Source organism: Pteronotus mesoamericanus, unplaced genomic scaffold (genome assembly GCF_021234165.1).
Source record: "Pteronotus mesoamericanus isolate MK-2021 breed Mesoamerican mustached bat unplaced genomic scaffold, CSHL_Meso_final contig_246, whole genome shotgun sequence".
NCBI lineage: Eukaryota > Metazoa > Chordata > Mammalia > Chiroptera > Mormoopidae > Pteronotus > Pteronotus mesoamericanus.
This window is the reverse complement of record NW_026555104.1, coordinates 7,163,717-7,188,826: the sequence shown is the minus strand read 5'-3', so window position 1 is coordinate 7,188,826 and position 25,110 is coordinate 7,163,717. Positions and strand designations below refer to the sequence as shown.

Here is a 25,110-nt window from a genome sequence, read left to right as displayed (position 1 = left end):
GCATTGTTCTCGGTGTAGGGACTTACAATAGTGAATTAACCAGACAGGGTTCTTGTAACAACATTTACAATGTACTGGGCATTTGGGAAACAGAAATGAACAAGCAAACAAATAAAAGCACAACTTCACAGAGTGGCCAGGTTTGTAAAGGAAATAGAAAAGGTGATTTGATGGCAAAGGGCTGGGAAGTGGAAACATGAGGTCGGGTGGGAGGAAAGGCCTCTCAAGGAGGTGATATGTGAACTGAGGTCTAAATGCAGAGGCACCAGCGACTCAAAGATCTGGGATGAACATGCCAGGCACAAGAACCAGCAAGTGCAAAGGGCCTGGAGCAATGATGAGGGGAATGTGTGGGAAGAATGTTTGTGATTGCCTGCTAACCTCCTAATCAGCTTTCGAAATGCATGTCGCCTCTCTATCCTGTTTCATTGAAGTAAACCCCGTCACTCTTGACATCACTCAAAGAGAAGGTCAGCCACTTCACGCCTGTACAATCCACAGTGAATCACACATGTCAGCTTACGAGATGCCTTCCTCACTGGACTGTGAACACCTGAAGTGTCTTCAGGAAGGACAAGAACAGCATCCCCCTTCTCTCAAGCATAGTTTTGGCACACAAAAGCACATAGTTTCATTTATCAAGATAAGCCGTTGCTGAGCTGACAATGCAGGCAACGCTTGCACTTGAGCGACGTCTACAGGTGCTGGTCTAAGGTCCACGTTTTCCATCTGCAGAGCCAGGAGCTGCCTGGGCTCTGCTTGTGACCCGAATAGATTGGTAGCAGAGAGCCAGCCGCCTGAGCGAGCACAGCCAGCCTCTGTTTGGGAGGAGGGAGCCTGCTGCCTCCTTCCTCTGAAGAGCCTCTTCTGGGAAAAGAATGACTCTTACAGCAATATTGGATTTCCCTGCAAGATTTATGACCCAATTTAAAGTTATGGGGCTTTTATTAATTATAATAAACACCAATTTCATTACACTTCAACTTCCAAAGAAATTACATACTATGGAAGGGAAATAAAATGTTAGTTTTGTGCTAATGCCAGGCACACATTAGTTGGGTACTGTGTTCGTCTTGGCTGCTCAGCTGGAGCAGAGGAAGGGGCATTTTGGAAGGAAAAGTCTGAGGAGTCATTGCCAGAACTTAAATCCATTTGCTCAAAAACAATGGAAATGAGCTGTGCTGCCACATGTGGCTTGCGGGGTCACTCCCTTTATGAGGAGCTGCACTTCGGACCCTAAGCCCTAAGTACTAGCTCTTACTTGTCTCTCACTTGCTATGTGATCATAAGTAAGTTACTGCTCCTCTCCGAGCCTTGATGGCCTCGTCTTAAAAATAAAGACTTGACTTAGGTCAGGGATAGCAAATGTAGTTCACCTCTCGTACCAATTCCCATGTAGAGGAGCTAGTCACATACGAGACTGTTTTAAGAAAGATTCTGAAGTTGTATCCAGGATTCTTGGGAAAGAGAAGTATGGTCAATTAACTAGATCTTCCAGGGGCAGGTGCCAGGAGGGGAGCTGAACACAGGCTGGGTATTCACTGTTCTAGGGAATGCGTGATGATCTCAAAGCCCACTCTGGATTTCTGGATTTTAATTTAAAGCTATGTAGCCTGTTAGTAACTAACCCAGGACAAAATCTTAGGCTTGTGGATTCTTCGTCCGAAGTCCTTATCTACAAAATAAGTAAAATGGATTATACCGCATGGCTTGGTAAAGGTTCAGTGATGTTACATAAGGGATGCATTTTGTAGTAGAAGATGAGGAATAAATATATTCTCATCCTTCTGCTTTTTCATTCAGCTCTGAGCTCATGAAACCATACTGACTGGTGGCTGTCTCCATTTGGGGTGGGTTTTGAAGAGCTGACTCTTCCAAAGCTTTACCTTAGCCCACGTTGGGTACGAGGGTTTTTTTCAGCCACAGACCCTTAGGCATAACCCATGGCTCCACAGATTCCTAAAGGAGAGTTTTTTTTTAAAGCTGCTCGGTTTAATATTTTATTGTTATGGACTTTCCAACTCAATGCTACTTTTGTTTTTGTTGGGGAACGGAAAATATTTTGACACTTCTGGGGAGATGGGGTTTGATGAACCCCCTAAGAGGGTGGAGAAGAGGATTCAGCAACTTTGCACAATTGCTTCCGGCCAGATGTGAAATTAAGCTTCTGGGTACAAACTCGGAGTACATTGGGTAATAGGTAGGACAGCGTGCTGTGGCTCTCAACAGGGAGGGGAGAAGGGGGTGTGTGGGTGGGTGTGTGTGTGGGGGGTGTGTGTGTACTGGGCCTCAGGATGCCCATTATTATATATTTCTGAGCAGAGAACAGAGTCCAAAAAAAGTGAGTTGTGCACTCCTGAGCGGTGTCACCTCTCACCTGGTGCCACCGTTGTGAGAGTCACATGGACATCCCCTAGAGGCTGACAGCCCACATTTAGAGTTATCCAGACCTGGGTTTGAATCCAAGCTTCAAAACGCACTAGCTGTGTGAACTTGCAAAAATCTCTTAACTTCAAGGGGCCTCAGTATCCTCATCTGTAAATGGTAGGTAGGTAACCAATTGATGTGTGGCACATGTGTGGGTAGACAAAGTGCTATATCAAGACAACCTGCTCATTGGCCTGGGCTCAGCTTAGCTCTAAGTTGCTGCATGACGATAAACCAGTTCGATCCTTGCCCTCGCTGGGCCTTGGTCTTCCAGGCAGCCCCCAAGAGGCAGGGACTGGATAGGCCCCCAGGCCCTTCCACTCTGACAGCTGGTGTGGAAGACAGATGTGGCCTGGGCCCCTGGAATGCATGGAGCGCTCTGATAAGGCTGTCCATGCAGCAATTCGGGCCCAGCCCAGAAAAGGTCAGACTCGAGGGTTGGACGACCAGGTTTTATATCGAAGTTCTGAACTTCCTAAATGTATGGGCCATCTAAGCCCACCCCCACTGCCCCATCTGAGTAGTCAGGGGTTAGTGGCCAAAACTGAATGTTTCCCTCTGTGCCATGCATTCGGCCCCCGCCTGGCCGGCGCTCAGGACTGAAGCAGTGGGCACCACTTGAAAGACAGACCCCTGCTCGTGCAAGGCTGTACTTCTCTGAGGAAAAGATGGAGCCAAAACTGCCCCTAGGGGGGCCACCTAGTTTAGTTAGGGCCAACAGGCAAACAGCTTTTTTAAAAGCCTTCATAATCCAAGCCTGGTTGATATCTGGATGTCTTTCCATGCTGAGATGGTCCTGGCGTGGAATCATCTCTGATTCCCTTCTGCCACGCTGGGATGGGGTGTCTATCTCACGTGTCTTGAAATATTGGGATTCTCTTTAAATTATGTCATAAAAGGCAGAAGAGAGATAAGGCAGGAACATGGGCTTTAGATCTCAGAAGCCCTGAATGCAAATCCTGAATCCGCCCCATACCAGGGACTTGACTTTGCAGCAACAACACACCTTCTCTGAGTCTCCACTCCTTCCGCTGTAAAGTGGAGGCAGCAGTTGCTGCCCTGACAGAGTGATTATGAGAATTAAATGGAAGCTTAAAAAATGCAAAGCACTTCTCATACAGCAGGTACTCAACAAGGAACAATGTTTTTCGAATGTGAATGTGCTGCTGTATCTATATAGTTATCCAGCCAACCTCTAATTGCCTGTGGCAAAGATACTATTATTTGTACTCCTTTTCTCTTCCTGCCTGAGGGCCTGATTGGGGGCAAAGGGATGGGTGAGCAGGGGCTCTCCTTACCCTGCCTTCAGGCCAAGACTATGTTTGGCTCCTTGGCCTGAACAGTTCCTTCCCCTCTGGATGGTATTTTGCAAGCCAGTGCAGAAATGGAAGTGACTTCCGCAATATTCCTCCCATTTTCCCATCACCAGATTTATTTTCCCTACTGGTTCAACCCACTCCACCGGATGCTTTCTTTGGGGCAATCTTCCCTCCTGCCAGCCCAAGGAAGGTTTTGCATATGCAGACAGTCAAGTGGCTCTGGCCCAGCCAGGGGATGCATATTCATCATTTCTCAGCTATGCAGTGGACATGAAATGATGACAGAGAAGGATGAGCAGGGTCTGCACAGTTGGCCTGTGGGGGCTTGAAGCTCTGGGGGAACGCATCGGCCCAACCGCCTGGCTGCTGTCAGGGGCTCTGCGTGGCTTGGCGGATGCTGTGAGCTACTCCCTGTGACAGGGCCTCAGCGCTCTGGGCACTCACTAATCTGATTCCTCTCAGGACCAGTGTATACGCCATTTATTACGTGGGTAACAGTTTACCCCATAGATTACAGTCTGCACTGTTGCTTGTGACCCAGGCCTACTTGGCCTCAGCATAGAAGGTACAACTCACATATTCCTGTGCCTGATGCCCCCTGGGGTTGTACACCTGGAGGCCCTGCCCCCCCTTGCTCACTCTGTTCTGCTCTCTGCAAGCACCCATAGCAATTCATGCCCTCTTGTTAAAGGCCTACTGAAGGATGCCCTTGCATAAAATACATCAGACACTAATAAGTAGATGCTTGGTCCTACTGAATTGGAATCTTGAGATGGGGTGGGGGGCTTTGGGTTTATGAAGTCTATTAAAGCGCCCCAGATAATACTTATGGGCAGTAACACTGGGGAGTCAGCATCACACCGCGTTAAAGGGATGGTCACTTAGCCGGGTATCTGTGCTTTTTGTCCATAGACCAACATTGAAAAGGAGAGACTTTGGAGAATAACGTGAGCTGCTATCCCAAGCATTAAGTATCAAGAAGGGAAACACACAAAGACCATTTCTTCCTTCCAAATTCATTGCTATTCTGCACAGCGTCTATCAAATGCCCTTTCGCTGCTCCAGAAAGAGATGGATTTGCCCAAGAGCCTCTCTCTCCCTCCCTCCCCTTTCCACATTAAACTTTGTATTGTGGCTTCCCACCCCACCACACTTTGCACTGTTCAAGGACAAAGACCATCTCTTAATCATCTCTGTGCTACCATTACATGGTAGAGCGTCTGCTCCATTGTGGTATTTAATGAGTGGTTTTGAGTTAGAGAAAACGTGTCTTTCTCCAGCTCTCTTTAATTAGTTCATATTGACTTTTGCTGGAAATCAAGTTTGGAGCCAGCCACAACATACAAAAGGCTGGCTGTAAAGTGGTAAAACTGCATTTGCCATGAATGCACCCATATGTGTCAAAGGGTGTTGTATTTCAAAACAGTTCATCTCCTTGGAAAGCTTTGCATTACTTCCAACAAAATGGCTTTTGCTCAGATGCATCTGAAGTTCTAGTTTCACATCTGTTGTCTCTTAGCTGAAGGACTGGGCTAAAAAGCTGGACTGGGCTGCAGCCCAAGGGAGGAGAGCGCCCACCAGTGGCTAAATCTAGCCCTGGACGTGCAGCCATGGAAGGGCTTCTGAGAGGAGCGGGGTCTTGGTGGATCATCACAGCAATTGTAAAAACCAGCCTGAGAGTGAGAGTGGGCAGTTGGAAGTGAATGTGCACAGAGAGGCTATGAAGGAAACAGCAAGTGGATGGTTTATGGGTTATTGGGACAGTTCGAGTAATGAAGGCTAGTTGGGCTCAAACTGGGGGAGTCAGAGAGAGCAAAGTGCTCTGGTGGAAGAAGATGGTGATCTATTTTCCCTGCAACTATACAAGATACCAGCAGGTAAAGGGATTCCAAATAAGATTTAATTTCATTTTCTACCTGGGTGGGGTGCCCTGTCCATATTTTCTAGGTTTTTTTTTTTTTTTTGACTCATTATTTGAAATAATTTTAGACTTATAGAGAAGCTACAAAAATAGTATAGAGTTCACATATACCCTTTACCCAGCTTCCCTTAATCTTAAAAATATACATAACCACAGTACAACTATTAAAACCTGGAAGTTACCATTGGTACAATACTATTAGCTAAACTATAGACACCACTTGAATTTTACCATTTTTTCTACAGAGTCCTCTTTCTGCCTCAGGAGCCAGTCCAAAATCCCACAATGTAATTAGTTATCATATTTCTTTAATTTCTTTAATGTCAAATTTCTTTAATTTCTTTAATGAGATGACCACATCTCATTCTTTCATGACCTTGGCAATCTTACTGAGACTGGTCATTTGTAGAATGTCTCTCAATTTTGTCCCAATCATAACTGGAGAAAATGCGTAATTGTCGACAGGTTGCAGGGCACACAAGAATACTAGCTTCCAATTTTATAGTCACATCTTACTTTGATTGACTCAACTCAACCTTACCTCCGATGACATTTATCTTTGTTTCCAAATTCACATTTATTCCCCAAAGGTAAAGAGTCTCAAGTGTGAAGAAACAACAGAAGGCTGATTCAAAGCTCTTAAAGAAACTCCCCACAGAGAAGACTCACAAACGTTTTCACCAGAGGTGGCACCATTCAGGTATTTAACCTCGGCCTGTCCTCATTTAACCACATCATGGGGCGAGGCTGCTGCCAACTGAGGCGGGAGGAAGGAGGCTGAAAGTAGGGGTGGGCACCGGGAGCGCGCCTCAGGGAGATGTGAGAACCCAGCTAGTGTGGAGAACCAAGCCAGAAGATGGTAGAAGGGGAGGCGCTGCATCCGCGCGATGCATAAGTGCAACAGCCTATGGCAGAAAGCCAGAAGTCACTAGGACAAGGCTGGGTGAAGCTGCCTGAGTCCCTCCTTTATAAGAGGGTTGAGGAGTCCCAGCATCAAATATGTAAGAGACCTGTGTCACTTGAATTTCAAATCCTGAAACTTGTGTTTAAAATTCAATCACAATGATCTTCTGTAATATGCACTTTATATACAGATGTCTTTGTGTATATGATTGCAGCTTCCTGGTTCTCCCCTCCCAGCAATCAATATATTTCATTAAAATTGTACAGATTAAGAACTGCAAAATTTCAGAGCGTCTACATGAATTGAGCCTTTTGGAGCTGTGCTGTGCACAACCTCTGTAGCTGGACAAGGCAGTTTTTATGGGTGATTGAAAAAGTAATAATACTTTATGGGGGTGAGAGTATCCTCCCTTAACTCTGGGAGCCTAATTACTTCAGTGGTCACACAAGCATGGCAACCCCTTTCTCCCAGGGTCCTTGTGCATTCCAGATGGTTAACCTAAGAATACTTGGCGCGTAGTAGACACTGGCGAAGTTAGCGCCTCTCCGTCCCCGCCATCCTCCTCACACATTAGCAAGTGTCCGTGTGCATTCTCTAAGCGCGGGAGGGGAGTGGAGACAGAGTGTGTTTACCAGCCAGTCAGAAGGCAGCCATCATTTCACTCACCCCCCAGAGGGAGTCTCCTGGGACCAAACAGCAAAGAGAAGTTATTAGTGGTTTTGCTTTCTTCTTCTGAGTATTATTATGGAGGGTCTCTCCTAAGACCTCTGTGCCCCCACAGAGAATGTATTTGTAAGGAGATATATATATATAGCAAATATCCCCATCCAGGTGCCCTCTCATATGTGGTCATTAAAATAAATGACCTACTATGCATTACTTGTTACTGGTGGGATGGAAATAAAAATCTAAATACTCACTGTATTATTTTGATGCATGACATGTGGAAAAAAAATCCCTATCAGGTTACCCATCAGCCTAGTGAAAAGTACTTAACTCAGAACAGCAATGATTGGTATAGTTTCATACAATTTCCCTCCCAAAGTGCAGTAAAGACTCACCCACAGACAGCTTTACACGTGCCCAGTGAGGTGTAAGGCAGCCCACAAGGGAAGAGGACGGGCCACCCTCTTATCCGTTTTGCTGCCTTGTGGGCTGAGCTGTGAGCCACAGCAGACCCAGGCAGGAGGCTGCACCTTCCCCCTGTGAGCGCCAGGCCTATCCCCTTAACCAGGCTGGGCGACAGACAGTGGGACTTAGGGCAACGCAGACCTGAGAGACAGGGAGACTGGTCACAGGCCCCCGGTCCTGGTCCTGGGTGCAGGTTTCTTTGCATTTAGGTGCCTCTTTTATGCATTAAACTCCCACAAACCCAGAAAGAATCCAGCTGAGGGTGACATCGCTTCTCAGGTGAGCCACCAGGACCAAGCCTGCCCATCTGTCCCTCTGACCTTCTGCTCCTTTTCCTCCTCTCTCTGGCTGCCGTGGTCCTTGGTTTTGTAATTGAGTCTCTGAGCTTTTGGGGGAGAAATCTCTTTTTCACCATCGAGTCCTCCCTCTGGCTCACTCATGCCTCTGCCTAGCCTATCCCCCTCTGAACTGGGCATACATCTGGGATCGCACCGGCGTCAGCGGCCACAGGAAGAAGCCTCTGGAAGGGAGACACTCCCTTCTGCAGCCTCATCAGTGTGGCTGTTATCCTGACCCAGGCCTCTCTCCTGGGAACGGAGGTGTTACACAGAGAGAGGGCCTCTGGGTTTTCACCTGGTTCTTCTCTGAAGTCTGTGGAGCAGGCACCAGTCAGGTGAATCCTCATACGGGCCTCCACCTCCTTCTGCCATCCTTCCCTCCTTCAGTTATGTAGCAGCCACCATAAGTCCGGAATCAAGCTCAGCCCTGGGGATACAAAGATGACTAAGACACAGCTCCTGTAAACCTGCATTGCAGCCTGGACGACCGGTATGAAAATGAAAAGTTAGCCAACTATGTGATAAGCTCCTTGAAATGAGGGGCCTAACAGGCTCATCCCCAGAGTCCCCTTGAGTCCCAGAATTCTAAATGGCTAAAATGTTGATGGCGCAGCCAGTATTCATATTGGTAAATAGAGGAGTAGCAATATTGACCTGGGTCTGAGGCATTGCAAAATCCTCTTGGCAGCTTTGTTCCAATCAGCAGTACTGCGTATCCAATCAGTAGTGCTATGTTTGCCAACTGGTTATAATAGGTTTCATCAGTCATTTAATGACAACGATATTGTGACTATGCTCTGTCATTCCAGTGATGGAGATGGTAGATGTGCTCACGCTGCCACTGTTCCCACTTCCTTTTCGTGTGTGCTTTGGCACTGCAGGAACTGGGAAAGTTTCAACCACATTTCCCTGCTTCCCTTGTGCCTAGGATCTGGCTGCGATTTAGGTTCACGCAATCAGATGCACTTGAACTAGACCTACACGAGGGACAGTGGATCTATCGCAGCAGGAGGTGTGACTGAATCATTACTGAGAGCTTATCTTGTTCCTTCAGCACTATCAATTATTTAGTGGGCCACCTAAGACATAGTAATAAATCCCTTTCCCTTCAACCACCCAGAGTTGTTTCCATTGAGCGCAACTAAACCTTAACCAACACGGCACCGGAAAGGAAATGAAATCCTGCATAACAGCATAGAAACAAGTTTATGCTAAAGTGAAGGAGGGCCTATGCTGAAATGCACATCTGTCCATCTGGCTAACACCATGGGCTCCTGATTTTGAAGTTTTAAAAGGGGCTCTGCTTTAAAGTAGATATCAAAGTTACAAAGAGGAATGTCCATGCCAGCAACATCGTGGGCCAGATGCTCTACCCGAGTCCTGACCCCACAGCTCTGTGCCAGCAGGTATGGCTGGGCCCCGACAGGAGCATCCTGTGAAGGGCTGGGGCAGGTACCAGGGTCATCCAGCCTCAGTCTAGTGGGTAAGCAGGGGTGCCAGCAGCCGACACAAAGATAATCACCACCGAGGCTGCCTGTCCATGGGTAACAGGTTCCCAACCAGTGGCCAGAGTTCACTAGGAACCCATGTTTTAGGGGAAAAACATTAAGACTCCTATTCTTCAAGGAAAAGAATATGAGAGCAGAAGTTCATTCAGAACTGTTAAGATGCTGCCATTTTCTGCAAATTTCAGCAATTTCCAGGAGACTGATGTCAAAGCCACAGGAAGAAACAGACAGCACAGTGAGCGTCCTGCCATATTTGGCAGGGGGCGTTTGTCCATGTACAACCTTCTTCCCTGTTTGCATCCCCTCCCAGTCCAGGAATCTTTTATCTTTCAAAAATAATAAATATGGAGAGGAAATTATGTTCTTGACAGAGCAGCATCCATTCCATGGGTCTGTCTCCTGAGACCTTTGCCTTTGCAAGAATATTTTAGTTTCAGCCTTTCTCCTCGGTGCCATAAACACTGCAACAGCAATTTATTCCTTTCCAGCAGCCATAAAAATTATCTCCCATATTTCTCAACATCATGGGAAATTAGCATCTTTGACCATCTTTTCCTCGAGCTCTGTCTTTCCCTCTCATGGTTGCAGACACATGGGCAATTTATGATGGTCCATGGAAGGTTCTCCTTTCTGGCGTGCCGATGGAAAATTTCAACCTGCCAACTTCATACTAATCTATTCCCATGCTTATCTTGAGTATGTGGAAATAAATCTAAAGCAGCATTTTCCAAAATCAGTTTTATATCTTACCAGGTCTACGAAATGTTATTAAGTGTGCCACAAATAAAGTATTTTGTAGTCAAATAAAGTTGGAAAGTGCTGCATGCTTTCGATTTCAGAACACATATTTGTGTGTCTCAAAACTTCTTTGGTAAAGGAACTATTCAAATTTCAAATTTGGAAAGCCCAGAATTTCCCAGTTTGTTTAAACATGGAAGAGTTTTATACTTGCTTCCAAGCATTCTATGGATCCCAGTTTGGGTAGACGATGACATTGTGGAACAGAAGTTGAAGTATACAACCAGGGGTATAAACATAAGATAAAATTCCAATTTACAAAACACCTGCTGCCGATGGATGGGAGTCATAGCCAAGGGCTCAGTGCTGAGCAGGTTTCTTCTGCTCATAGTTGGTCCTGAGAAAGGAGTACAAGCTGCGTCTGCAGGTAGGGTTTAAATAATTACAGCCTCAGTGATGGGGAAGGCTGCAGAGCATTTTTGCTACAATGTGCTCCCAGACCAGCAGCTGCAGCATCTCAGAAATGCAGTCTCAGGCCTCACCCCAGACCAGCTCAACCAGGATTGTAATTTAACAAGATATCCAAGTGATCTGTATGCACATTAAAATGTGGCGGGCACTGGGGTTAAGCTGAGCTTCTTCATCCTGCCAGTACTTTGGAATCATCTGGGGGGCTTAAAAATACTGTAGATCCCTAGGATCCATCCCCCAGAGATTCTGATTCAAATGTTCTGAGGCAGAGCAATGGCATCGGCATTTCCTAAAACTCCCCTACCATGAAGCCAAGGTTGAGAAGCACTGGCCTAACCCAGAGGAGAGCTGTGGGCAGAGAGCAAGTTTAGGAGTCTCAGGAGATATCACAAGGACCACTCATTCAGCCTCTTCCACATCCACTCCTGAATGGTCCCTTTGGAACCTGCGCCATGGTTGCCTGCGATGAGTTAGAACCCCCTGAGGAACATCCACAGCCTTTGGCAACGCCTCAGCACAGACGCTCACAGATGCAAAAGCCATACAACACTTCTGGGCTTAGTTACTATGGTGACTTCTTCCCAAAGCCATTCAGGAGCTGTGCCAGTGCATCTTCTCTGGGTCTCAACACTCCATCAGAACAGCATCCTTGCAGGCAGGGATGCCTGTGAAGTAGAAAGGCAGTAGCCATCACTATAGAATGCTCTTCCCCTAGCAGCTGGTGAAGCCATCTCGAAGTCTTTGGTTGGGTAAAGAATCTAGGGTTGAACAGAGAACTTCAGAAAGAGCAACTGCCCCAAATGTGCACAGGCTTAGAGTCCCATCACTGGGCACGGATGTTTCTTATGGGGATGAAAACAGCTGTGTTAAGTGCACCAGGCAATTTGCTTGAGCTGTCTAGTTTAAGAGATTTTTTTTTTCACCAGGAAGTAACTATTAGCATTCCTCACTTTAGGGGAGGAAATCAAGATTCCCAGAAGGTAAATGCTTTTCTAACTATTCAGTGGTAGAGCTGGCACTAAAACTCATGTAGGGATGACTCCAAAGGTCCTGCTATTACTACTACACCATGGACCAGGGCATTCAGAAAGCGCTGTCCTTAACTGGCACTCTGACCAGTCCCAGTTCAGACCCAGGGCAGCTGTGACTGATTCTCCCTCTCATGAGAAATTCTGATATTAGACAACTAGAAAATTTTCATTCATCAGAGGCTAGAGCTACCCATCAATCCATCTGATGTTCTCTCTTGCATCAAAGCTCACCCTCTGCTCGTTGCTGCAGAGGCCTGTGCTGACATAGATAAGGAGTGCTCAGTGCACGTGAGATGTGTGAGCACAGATAATATGTAAAGTAGGGACAGTGGAGAGAGTGAAATGCTAATGTGGGGTTTGAACTTGGAGATACGGGATTCAGGCAACCATCCATCATCCTCAATGGTAAACAGGAGAAATGCAGCTGTCACTGATGTATCCTGAAGCCAGTCCCCACCAAGCTGGAGCGGGGAAAGAAGGTAGTCTACCTTCAGGCAAACGGGGAAATGACCAGGACATGTCTGGGAGGGTGGTCTCGAGCTAATATTCCTCAAAGAGGATGCTGTTAGGTTAACATCTACTTCCTTGTCAGGCGTCTGGGTTGCCTATGGGATCCTAAAAAGTTTACCCAGTAAAGTGAAGTCCTCCCATGGATGCTGATCAAGTGTTTCTCCCATAACATTCCGGGCAACCTCGGGAAGGTAGTTCTGGGCTCTTACATTCTGTTCCTTAATTAATTGGTAGTACTGAGGCTGAACATGTGTCTTTCTCTCCTTGTATGAAACTTGTTGGTATTTTAATAGATGCAAGGTAGAGGCACAAAAATTCTTTCCTCACTGCATGTTCTAGAAACAGCTGGAAATAAATTAGAACATGCTGTTGGCAAAATAGTACACCACTCAATCTCTCTTGAGACCATTGGTTTCATTCACCTTGTCCTATGGGGCTGCTATAATGCAGATACCTTACAGGACACTCTACATTTCCCTAGGACTTTGCACCATTTAGATGAAAATGGATGTGTCATCAGCTCTGTGGTCTTAGCTTCTAGGCATGTGAGGATCAGAACATGGAGGCTGCTGGGGACAGGAAGGTCATTTGGCATTGAGGGGAGCCAGGGATAGAGTGACTGCCGTGGCTGGCGGGCCTTTATTCTCAAGGCACCACTGGTCTGACTGACTTTTAGCGGTGTCTGATCTCTTGGGCAGGGTTTCTTTTTAATCAGGCGGAGGGCATGCCCTTGGTTTTAGATTCTGCCTAGTATACAGCAGCCTCGCCCAAGGGTTGGGTACACAGAGTAAGATCTGGCCCTTGGGGGAGGGGCTGGCTAAGATGAGGCAGGGAGTCAGCTTCTCAAGCCAACAGGCAAGGAATCAGGGTGTTGGAAAAGAGAGGTCAGAAACCCCAGAAGCAGAGGCCCTGTGTTATGCCCTTGCTGCATAAAGGCCGATGCGATGAGGACTACAGCACAGAGGGCACCAGGAAACCATAGCTCAGGCAGCAAGACTAGCTCCAGCCCCTCTTTCTGATAAAATGCAGGCTTCTTAAACTCTGGTTTTCTTTGACACAATGACTGGGCAGGACTACCCGCTGCAGCTAAGCAGAATTGGGGAAGGCAGGGACTGGCAGCCGCACCTTGCAACTGCCTTCAAGGAACCCCTTGCTCCTCCCATTGATCATCTCTGCCTGCCTCTCAATGGTCTCTGAAAGTGACCTCTCTTTGTCATCCAGTTTTGCTTCCCACTGCCCCCTGTCACTCATTCTCTCATTTGGTCCCACTTGGCCCTCATCTCTACCAGGGTCATCTCAACTTTGCTCTAAGTCTCCATTCATATCATTCTTTTGTATTGAATTCTTTTCTTCCTACTGATGCCTTCCCACATTGCATATCTTCAAAGCAATGTGGAAATCTGTCTTTTCCATGAATGCTCTACCAACTACCACAGTCAACTAACCACTCAATGGTTCCCCCGAATGACTGCAGTGTCTTTAAAGAATGCCCTACGGTAGAGTTTAATTCTATACTGTCTTTAAGTGTAGATCCTTGTTCAATGTCATCCTTCTCATTCTGCTCAATTCAACAAGCACTTGTTGAACACTGACAATCAGCCAGGCACGCTGTGTTGGTGACTTGATGTAAGACATTAAAATAACACTTACGCAGTGCAGGGCACTGTGTTAGGCACCTTATGCATACATCAGTTTTGCCTCTCACATTGAATTTTAAGCTGCTTTTTCAGATTTTGCTAGTACTCACCAAACACTGAGTTCTCATAGAATGTACTGAGAAAGTTCCCATTTTCCTGTTTAGTCCTCACAGCAGCACACTGGTTCAGGGCTTTCTTCCATCACTCTCTGCCCTAGCACCTCCTCTTAGAAAGCCTGTCCATGCTCAGTTCTCAGAGCCGCTGACTCCACAGCCACTTGGGTCCAGTAGATCACATGGTCTTGTCCAATTCCCTGGCCAAAGCTGCATCAACTGGGTTCTCTTTCTTGTGGTATTTTTTAATTTCGACTCAAAAATTCCACTGACTGCTGGACTTGTGATGATACAGACCCAGGGGGCCAGGGGCACAATGTTGAATTATCTGTCTGTACAATGTACATAGAGAAGGAGAGTGGGGGGAGAGAGATATATAAATTAAGCAAATACAAAGAGAAAAACAGTGAAAGAGGCTAGGAGAAGAGCAAGATGCGGGGGGACAAATAAAAGGATGAGGAGACAAGAGAAGTAGAGCAACCGTCATTCCTAGTATCACCTCAGCTTTTGATTCCAGGGTCCCATGAGACTGGCAGTACTTCCTGTCCTTGGGTCCCTTGATTCATACCACTGCATCCTTCTAGCGGTTTCTGATTTAATGAAGTTGGCTTAAATGGTTACACCTGTCTAAGTACAGGGTGGGCAAAAGTAGGTTTACAGTTGTTCATATGGAAAATAATAAAATAACTAATAAATAATAATACAAGAACAAACTGTGTTTCACTTACAACTGTAAGCCTACTTTTGCCCAACCCTGTATCAGAAACATTGTCCATTGTTCCATTTCACAGAATGATGGGTCTCAGACAGTCCCTCTCTTTTTAGTAAACAGTTGGAACTAGAAATTGGATTTCAATATACTCCCCTTTGCTTAAAGCCTAGCCCAGAGTTAAACACCTAGTAGGACCTCAATAGATACTTGTTCATTTATTAAGCTGTGAAATTTTCTAGTGAAATGTTCTCAGTCCTTTCAGCCCTAGCCCCACATTCCTTCTTTCCTGTCCCCACTGCTTACTTGATGTCCCCTGTTCATTCCCTTAGTCATTTCCTCAGCTCGGGATCAGCTTTGAGGCACAGAAAAGGGCAGCTATTGCATGGGAGCCTGGGGAGCATGACCATTTTGATGGTGCCACTTGGGGTTGCCTTGGCTTTGTCTCTTCAACAACTTTCCACATTGCCCTCCTTACATAATTGGATAATTGGGGTGGGCAGCTAAAGGCAGATGTAGCCCCACACCTCGGAAAACATTAATCAAGAGAACAGCGGTGGTGCCTGCACTCTTGGCAGTTTATTACAATTTCTGTAACAAGAGCAGCTGTGGGTATGGAAGGCATTATCCTCTCCTGTCGTTTTAAACAAAATATCCCAGAACAGCAGGCCCACAAGGACAAGGTGAGGCCATTCTCTATTCCAAATAACATATACTTTTTTTTTGAAAATAAAGGAAGCAATTTAAGCATTTTGGCTTCCCAGGGTGAGTTGGCAGGCACACTTCTCATCTCGCAGATGCCTTCGGGTGAAGGTGTTTTATTAAGAGAGAACACGCCAGAGGTAGGGAGAAACCACAGAGCATGGGGTTTGGAGCTCACAGGCTGCGAGGGGCGGCAGGGGAGGCGTGGGAGGAGAGGGTGTGGTGGACGAGCATGGGGGGAGGTGCCCTGCTGCTCAGACACACAAACCATGCAACCCGAAGCCCCCAGGAGAGCCCCGCTAATGACATCTGAGAGGTAAAGAATTTAATTCTATCTGTTTCATTTCTTCATTCACCTATAGTTAACAAGAGTAGAGAGACGATTATTACATAATTTATAATCTGAAAGATGCATTTCCCAAATTAGTATTTCTTTTGAGAGCCTATATCCTAATAAGGACATGGACCAAGGGAGGTTACCTTCCTTTGAAATGATGGATAGCGTTCTTTCATTCACTGCAGAGGCAACATGATGTAGCAGTTCTGGAACCAGCGTACTTAGAATTGAACGGTTTCATCCCATTGGCCAGACCTAGGCATATAGCCATACCCGTGTATAAAAGGTGGCTGAGGAATGTGGTCTTAATGTATGCAGCAGATTGTGTGCTGAGCTAAAATCCAGGGGCCCTACAGAGAACTAGAACAGATTCTGGGGTGAGCTACTTCCCACGATTTCACCTTGGCCTTGGCATGTGCAGGGAAATCACTACCTGGACCAGGGGTTAGTTAACATATTCTCAAGCTAGCCAATATTTATGCTTAGCAGTGGAGTACCACACTGTTCTCATCATTTCAAGTATTGAAAGCTGTGGAACCCTGTGTTCCAATAACAGTTTATATGGAATTCCATTATGCTGAATGCTGAACACGTATTTCTCTACTAAAATCAGAGGCGGAAGCCTGGAGCACCACCTACCACCCCCTCCCTGAACTTTGGTCCTTCCCTCAGGGCCCTCCGAGCACAGTGTGGGAACCTCTGTCTTAAAGCAACTGTCAGGATGCCCGCCCAGAAAAAGTACCGACTGTCAGCAGTACTTTCCAAATGACATTCTAATTGCTCTGCCTTTCAGTAGCACTTCTAGCTTACAACTTTTTTAACCATAGAATTTCCCCCATTTTTGACCAATTCTTACAAATTTCTCAGCTTCTTCATTTCCACTTGAGGGAGATACAAGATGACTTGGCCCGTTAGGGGTGGTAGAACAGTACACTTGATCTTGGCCAAAAGGCCAAGAAGCGATGGGTGGTACAACAATAAAATGAGATGTAAAACGCTTAGCATGGCATCTGACAGGACTAAGTTTTCAATAAGTGTTAACTGTTCTTAGCATTTTCTCAAAATGTATTCTGCTTAGGTAACAATGCAAATTTAACGCTTTTTTTTTTTTAACTAAAATGGCTCAATAGCAAAATTTTTGTGCTTTTCTCATGGCAAGCCCCACTTTGTGATGAATAAAATACAACTTATTTTTAAGTTAAATTCTTCACCAAGGAACTTTTCTTGACTCTCACCTTCTGCTATTCTAGCATCCAAAGGGGCAAAGACCTCTCCTTTAACTCATGTTGATCCACATGAATCTTTTTTTTTTTTTATGATGTACTGAATTCTAGGACATTACTATCACCCTACCATCCACCAAACTCTATCCATATAGCAAATGTGAAATGTCATTTCCTTCCTTCTTAATTATTAAACCAGACTCCCATATAAGCTGCATGTAGATTCCTTTTCATATGTGTCATAAAAAAAGTACACTTAGCCCTGACCAGTGTGGTTCAGTCAGTTGGGCATTGTCCCACAGACTGAAGGGTCACTGGTTCAATTCTTGCTCAGGGCACATGTCTGGGTTGCAGGTTCAGTCCCTGATAGGGCATGTACAAGAAGCAACCAATCAATGTTTCTCTCTAGCATGGATGTTTCTCTCTCTCCCTCCCTTCCCCGCTCTCTAAAAATAAATAAATAGAATCTTTAAAAATTGCACTTAGTCTTATTCTCCATCCTTAAGATGCTCTTGCTGTCAGCCGTGCTATAAATAAAATGATTAAATGTTATGCTTAGATCAGACACCCCCAAAATAGTAACTCTCATCATCATGCTTTAATTTTTGATAATGATACTTTCCATATTTTTTGAGTACCTACAATGTGCCACTCTAGGCTAGGTGTTTAATACACATGATCCTATTTAATCCTGCCAACAATCCTGTGAGACAGACATCATTAGCTCAATTTTATAAATAGGAAAACTAAGGCTCAGAGACTGGGGTGGGACCCTAAAAAACAGAGCCACAGCCACAGCTTACTGTCCAACACCTTATCGGGTGAGGAACACAATCCCAGGTGAGCACGGGTGAAGCAGACGGGAAGGGGAGCATAGGAAGGGAGGCAGTTCCAAGGGGGTGCATGACTGGCTGGCCATAATGTGACAAAAACACAGCTGGTAGCTCCGTCACACGGGACTGATCTGGAGAGGCCATATATGACCTCTACATGTGGGCAGGACAGACAACCAGTTTACTGGCTGGTTTTCCTGGTCTCCTGTAGCTTATTGCTCAAGGTCACACCCAGGGGGTGTTAACTCCCCTCGCTGTCCTTTCCAGTTATGTATTCAACCCCTCTCAGCAGCCAGTGGGGAGGCCAGAGCCTCAGTGAGTCCAACTGAATTGGAGTCAAAACAGGTGTCTGAGAACAATGGACAGACATCTGGAGCAACGTGGATGTGGGTTGGCATATAAATGTCAGCCAGGACACCGGGAAAGCTAGTCACTTGCTAAGGTTACACAGACATGGCAGAGTCAGCATTCAAATCCAGGCCAGTCTGACTCCAAAACACTTTTATCACATGTGCGTGTGTGCGCTTTATTGAATTTATTGGGGTGACACTTGTTAATAAAATTATATAGGTTTCAGGTGTACAGTTCTATCGTCTATCATGTGTATATTGTGTTGTGTGTTCACCACCCAAAGTCAAGTCGCCTCCTCCTACCATTTATCCCCCCTTTATCCTCTGCTACCTTCCCTCACCCCCATTTCCCTCTGGCAGTCATCGTACCCTTGTCTGTGTCTAAGAGGGTTTTTTGTTTGTTTAATCCCTTCACCTTTTTCACTTGGTGCTCCAATGTCCCTTTTCTCTGACAGTTGTCACTCTGTTCTCTGTATCTATGAGTTGGTTTCTATTTTGTTAGTTTATTTGGATTGTTATATTCCACATATATATGTAAAGTTATTTTGTATTTGGAATTTGTCTTTGTCTCAGTGGCTTATTTCACTTAGCATAATGCTCTCCAAGCCCATTCATGTTGTTGCAAAAGGTAAGATTTCCTTCTTTTTTATGGCTGAGTAGTATTCCATTGTGAGAACGTACCACCGCTTTTTCATCCACTCATCTACTGATGGGCACATGGGAATTTTTATTTTTTAATGACCTCAGGATGCCTTGCACTGCTGAGATTATGAGCAAGCTGGGAGAAGAAGCTGTGGTTTCCTGAGATGTCTGGCTCATAGCCATGGGCAGATAAGTGCTTATCAAGAAGTCATAGATGATCAGGTGACAAGAATGCACAGCAGTTTGTGTTGTTCTTTTCTATATCCTAGAAGTAAACACTTTCAGAGGGCGTGAGCCACCTTGGTTATAACTTTTCATGTGATCTGCTGTGGCTGCCTTAACCCAACCCAGAAGGTTAGCACCAAGACAGCGAGCGTATGCAAGCAACATATGAGTGGCCAATGCTCTGCCCTCACCTCCGCCTGCCAGATGTCAAGGGCATCTGCAATGAAATCAAGTGGGTCAATTCCTCTGAAGGATTAGGAGAAATTGCCACATATTTCACAGGAAATGCTTTGTATGAATGTCCAGTGACAAGACCAACAATACAGGAAATGAGGACCAACATCTGTGCAAAGCTGAGACCTCTGTTGGAGGAGATGTGGACTTTTACAGGTGTGCCCTATGTGAAGAAAGCCCATCATTCACCACGAGCTCCCCTGTATTCTTCTACATCTGCCCCCCTCACTCCCCCTCATAAGCACGAATTGGCCCCTTTCTACTCTACGGCTCTCTCTGCTCTGCCTTCTACCCCCTCCTGCGTTGGCCTGTTGTCCTGGTGTCTCTCACATCTTCAATGTCTCCCTCCTCACTTTGGGCTCCTCTTCTCAGCCTACAGAAGTGCTCTGATTTATCCATATTCAAGACAACATTTTCCCATTTCTCCTCCAGATACATTCCATTTTTTTCCGCTTTTCAAGTTTTGCAAATGAACATCTCTTGGATCTTAATCACGCGTTCAGCTCTTAACGGTTTCAATGCTGGCTTTCCTCTTATCACCCCCCTGGGATGCTTTCTCCAAAGGTGCCTGCAGTAAACACCTATGGTTTCTGCCACTCCCCTGGCACCTGTTCTCCTTTCCTCTGGTGATCACACCCCAGTGCTCCTCCTGGAAAATCTCTCCCTCTCCCACTCTCAACCTGTCAGATTTGCCCGGGCTGGCCATACAACTCAAGGGGGGGAGCATATGACCTTGGCTTAAACCAATTAGTGACTGTTAAGGGATGACAGTCACGTAAGACCTTTTCTGGGACTGCTGAGAGGGGTTCCTTTACTCTCTGCTGTTGGATTTAAACGAGAGAGAGAAAGGCCCCATGCTGCTGCAACTACTTGCCATCATGAAGAGAGAGCCTTTTTCGAAATGGACCTACAGAAGGGGAAGGAGGCATAATCTGATCCTGGTGACATCATTTGAACTCCTAAATTATGTCATTCTTGATATTGTCCCTATCTGCTGGCTCTTTCAGTTAATGGAACCTTTTAGCTTAAGCACAGTTTGTTGGTATTTACTGTATTTTGCCATGTACAATGCTCACTTTTCTGCCCAAATTTTTGAGGGAAAAATAAAGATGCGCATTATACATGGCAGTACTAATTCCGTATCTATATAAACGCTTTTACTTCTTTTATTTATGCTTATACATTAAAAGTGTAACTCTAGAAAGCAGTAACGGTATCTGTATGCAAAATAATACCCTGAAATATGATAATCAGTTTTGTTTCAAATGTAAATAATTGAATTAAAAAGTTAAAATGAAAGATTTTTTTCCAGGAAGTTTGGGCCAAAAACATGGGTGTGCATTATACACAGCAAAATACGGGTATGTCCCCTGCAGCAGAAAGAGTCCCATGTGGTACAGAAATCTAATGTGGTCATCAGTGACTTCTGAAGCACCAACATCAATGGCCTCTTTTCAATTGCCCTTCTGAGCATAACCCAGAGTCTTTGTTTAGGAGCTGGAGCACTGCAGGTTCAAGTCCCAGCTCCAGCACTTGCTATTTTTATGCCCTTGGATAAGATACTCGACTTCTCTGAGCCTCGGTTACCTCACCTGGAGATGGGGCTACTATGAGGTGTGCATGCAGTGGGTTCTGAAGAAATGCCAGCAGTTCTTCAAATGCTATGGGTGGATGGGGACAGCAGCAGAGGTCCCCATGGCATCACCCATCTCTGCACTGGACACCACCCACTGCTGACCAGCACTGGCTTCATTCCCTCCGTCCTCCCATGGCTCCGCTTGACTCATGCTTTTGGAGTTTCTCCACTTGCCTGTCTAATCAGACGTTTTCTGACTTCTCTCCCTCCTCTAATCTGTGGGTATTTTCCCAAGTTCTGGCCTGGGACCTCTTATCCCCTATTTTGATCTTCTCTCCTCTGGGGGTTTCAGCTTTGCTTTCCACGCTACATGCGGGACACCATCCTCGTGGGTGTCCCAGTGAGGGCCTCGAGCCTGGCAAGCCTCAAACGTCACATGCGCTGTTTCTCCTCTAGAACTCTCAATTCCAAACTTACTTCTCCTCTTGACTTTCACTCTTCTAATTACATCTCTTTTCTCTTAGTCCTTGAGGCCTGGAACCTTGAAGTCATGGCAACCCCTTCCTCCTCTTGCCTCCCAAGTCCATTTCCAAGTCCTGTCACATGGATCCTCTTTCTTTCATATTCTGAACAGCCCCCCCCTTCATTCTCTTCTACAGACTCCGGATTCCTGCCATGCCTGACGCTGGACATGGGGGTCATCCCAACAGCCCCCTGAGCAGCCCCTTGAAGGTCTCTCAGACCCCCGTGGCTGAATGTATAGATCTTGTTAATACCAAGGCCCTCCTCATTAACCTCCTCTTCCCCTCAAACCTTCCATGATTGCTTATTGCTTTTTGAATGCAATAAATGTAATTCAATAAATATTAATTTCAGCATCTCCTCCTCGTCAGGCACTGTGCTGGGCATTAAGAGGGAGACAAAATTAAAATGGATAGACTCCCTGACCTCCAGGGCCTGGTATGTGGGCATGTACACATGCATGCACACAGGCACACACATGCTCAAAGTAGTGAATGTGAGTTTTCTTCATTTACTCCCAATTCGCTTTATTGTGCCTTCTCCATAAATCAGGCTGAACTACATACATTTTCATGTTCTCCTTGACTTGGCATATGCTGTTTTCTTCCCTGCGATATTTTCCCCTCCAACTCTGCTTGGCCAACCTTGTGTGTCCTTTGTAGCCTTTCTCAAATGACACTACCCCATAAATCTTTTGCTTATTACCCTAGTCAGTTGTAATTTTTTTCTGCTTTTATCCCCTAAAACACCTTATATGAACCTCTGTCTTGCAGCTGCCTTTTCTGTGAGGCAAAAAGGTATTTATGTAGGTAACTTCTCCACCCAATTAGACCACAAATTCTTTAAGCGTAGGGGTTTTCATTTATCTTTGCATCACCAACCACGAGAAAGTATTTCTCAACATGCAAAGTATGCATTTACCTATACAGAGCACATGCACCATTTAGGGCCAGCTCTTTGGCACTAAAGAAGAATTCTTTAACGAAAAGTTTTATAAGATTTCCCACAGGGTCTTTTAAATAAATCTTCAGGCTCACTTTAACTTGCTTTTGGAGTATTACCTATTAGCTTGGAGGAAAGCTGTGGATTGGGAGAAATGAAACAAACAAACAAAAAAGTGAAATTGTTAAAAAACCAAGGCCCAATTAATGACTTTCCAGAAAGAAGGAGAGAGTAGATCTTCACAGACTATGCCATTAAGCCACTGTATTTCATTCCCAAATCCTGTATTGGAGAAGCTGACCTGTAGGGAAAACTCTCAGGAAGATGCTATTACACTCCTGAGTCATGCTGGAGAGGACTTGGGTCTTCCTGACCTCCCTGAAGAATGCTAGGACATCAGCTGTGACTTAGCCTGGGGTCCTGGGTAACAAGGGTCAGTCCAGCGTACCCAATGAACAGTCTCTCCTTGCTATTTTGTGGTAGCATGAAGTAGGGTGGGGACGCACCATGATCACCATCAGCTCCACCAGAATTCCTGAGTGGGCTGGGGATGGGGGTTGGCCATTCAGGTTCCTGAGTAATATGAGTGCAGGAGGTGGAAGAGGGAGAAAGAGCAGGCCATTTCAGACCTTCAACCCTGGGTTCCCCCCAGGGTTACAAATAAGGTACAGATTTGAATCCAGGTGGTTTTAAAAAGGCATCATCAGCCTGGCTTATGATTTTCCCAAGATTGGGATACCTGCCTGAGTCTAACTCCTGAGAGAGCAGGGTGATGGGCAGATGAGGATGTAGGAGGGCCACTGTGAGGCACCAAATCATGTGGCTGTTCATCACTCATTAAAACTAGCATTCTGAGCTGGAGTGTTTGTTAAAGGCATCTTGGTTGATACAGGTACTGATGCAAAGGGATGTCCTGGGATTCCAGGTGCCCCCACCACACATCAACATCCCCCAGACTCTGGTGTCAACCCGTACATTGCCAGGGACCCTGAAGGATACCCAGTCATCAGCTTCTGTCCTAGCCCTAGATGTCCAGTCTTTAACAGTCAGAGGACTGTGTTCCTAATTCAAAATTTATGGGAGGATGTGGTGAACTCCCATAGCAGTGGCTGACCTAGTGCAAGCCCTCAATGAATGTTAGTGAATATTACTTGTGCATTTATTACTAATTTAATTAGCCACATTCCATGCTCACTGTGCTGTGAAATATAACAACCCTCCCTGTGCAGAGAGTAGGAAAGTGTTTTAATGAAAAGCACGAAGTCAGAAAGACATGGGTTTGTGCCTACCTCCTAGCTATGTGACTTTGAGCAAGTTTCTTAGTTTCCCTAGCCTCGTCCGTAAAGTGAGTACAATAGTGTCTACCTAGATATATTAATGTCAAAATTAAATAATTCAAGCAGAGATCTAGCATGGTACCTAGTACCTACTGAATGATAAAATGATATTGATAACATTAGACTATTAATCGACATTAGTAGTAGTATTTCTGCAGAAGATGCAATATGGTTAGGGGATGGGACAATGTATAAGAAATGCCAGGTCAGTGGTACAGACTGGACATGCCCAAGGAGCTTCCAGGCAGAAGGAACTGGGTGGGCAGGTGGCAGCTGAGGCTTCCTGAAGAGACGGTCTTGGGCAGGATTGGGACAGTGACGTGGAGGCGGCGGCATGTGGAAAATCCCAAGCAGAGGGTCTGCTGCTGGCTCACTGGGAAACACTTAAGTTCTTAAGGAGGAAAGATGATGGAGTTGCTTTAAATTATCTTAAAGACCCTTGTGCAAAGTGGGCTTTGGTGTTTGGATGGCAAATTATTGCCCCAGCATGATCTGTCCCGATGGCCTGGCCTATAGCTCTGACAAAATGGGGAGTCTACAAGATAAATGACACAAACCAAGCTAATCACAGGGAACTGTCACAGGACAGAGGGTGGCGCGAACATTCTCAGATGTTCATGCTTCGATCCCACCTGAAGCAGCCCCTCTCTGTCTCCCACCACCCAAGAGCAATGCTGAAAATGACAAAGTGCCAGTGCTCAGGATTTGCCCAGAGCTGCAGATAGGTCTGGGAACATTCTGAGGCATATACCCCTCTTCGGTCCAGGGCCTCTCAGCACAATGTTCCTGACCAATGGAACTCCTGCAGGACGGCCTTTCATTCCCTCAGCTAGCCTCTGAGAGCTCTGGGTCTTCTGTCTCACAGGGAGGGAAATTGAGGCTGGGCTGGGCAAGCACTTGGCCAGTGTCACACAGCAAGGTGCTCATGGCCTGCTAATTTCTAGAGCTTCCATTATTGTTTGATGATTAAGATGAGTACCAAATCTCTACTCTGCTACTTGCTAGTTGGGGTCTTGTCCAAGTTCAGTAAACTCTCTGAGCCTTGGTTTTTTTCATTTGTAAAGTAGGGAATGCCTTCCTTCCTCCCTCCCTCCTTCTCTGTCTTCCTTCCTTCCTTCTTTCTGCCTCCCTTCCTGCCTTTCCCTCCCTTCCATCTTTCCTCCCTTCCTCTCACCCTTCTTCTTCTCCATAGGGTGACTGACTCACGTTTCCCAGGACTTCCCTGGCTTCAGCACAGAAAGCCCCACATTCCAGGAAGCTGCTCGGTCCCTGACAACCTCTAGTTCTCTGTTCAATGATGTTGTCTGACTGTTGTTTTAGGGGTTAGGACAGCTGTCACTCAGACAGAGAAGATCCCTGTCCTCAAGGAGTTAACATCCTAATTCTATCAGGGAAAGACAGGTCTGAATACCTTCATGTCATTAATCGAA

At 45.8% G+C, this 25,110-nt stretch overlaps 2 protein-coding genes across 4 annotated transcripts in view; both read right to left on the bottom strand.

Annotated features, from left to right (window-relative positions):
- ASIC2 (acid sensing ion channel subunit 2) overlaps positions 1-25,110 on the bottom strand; it is a 910,697-nt gene that overhangs the window by 709,090 nt on the left and 176,497 nt on the right. The window lies entirely within an intron of this gene.
- RPL38 (ribosomal protein L38) overlaps positions 5,697-25,110 on the bottom strand; it is a 303,530-nt gene continuing 284,116 nt past the window's right edge. For all 3 annotated transcript variants that reach the window (XM_054573130.1, XM_054573133.1, XM_054573134.1), the window contains exon 6: positions 5,697-5,712. The gene's annotated coding sequence lies outside the window, so the exon portion shown is untranslated. The remainder of the gene's footprint in view (positions 5,713-25,110) is intronic.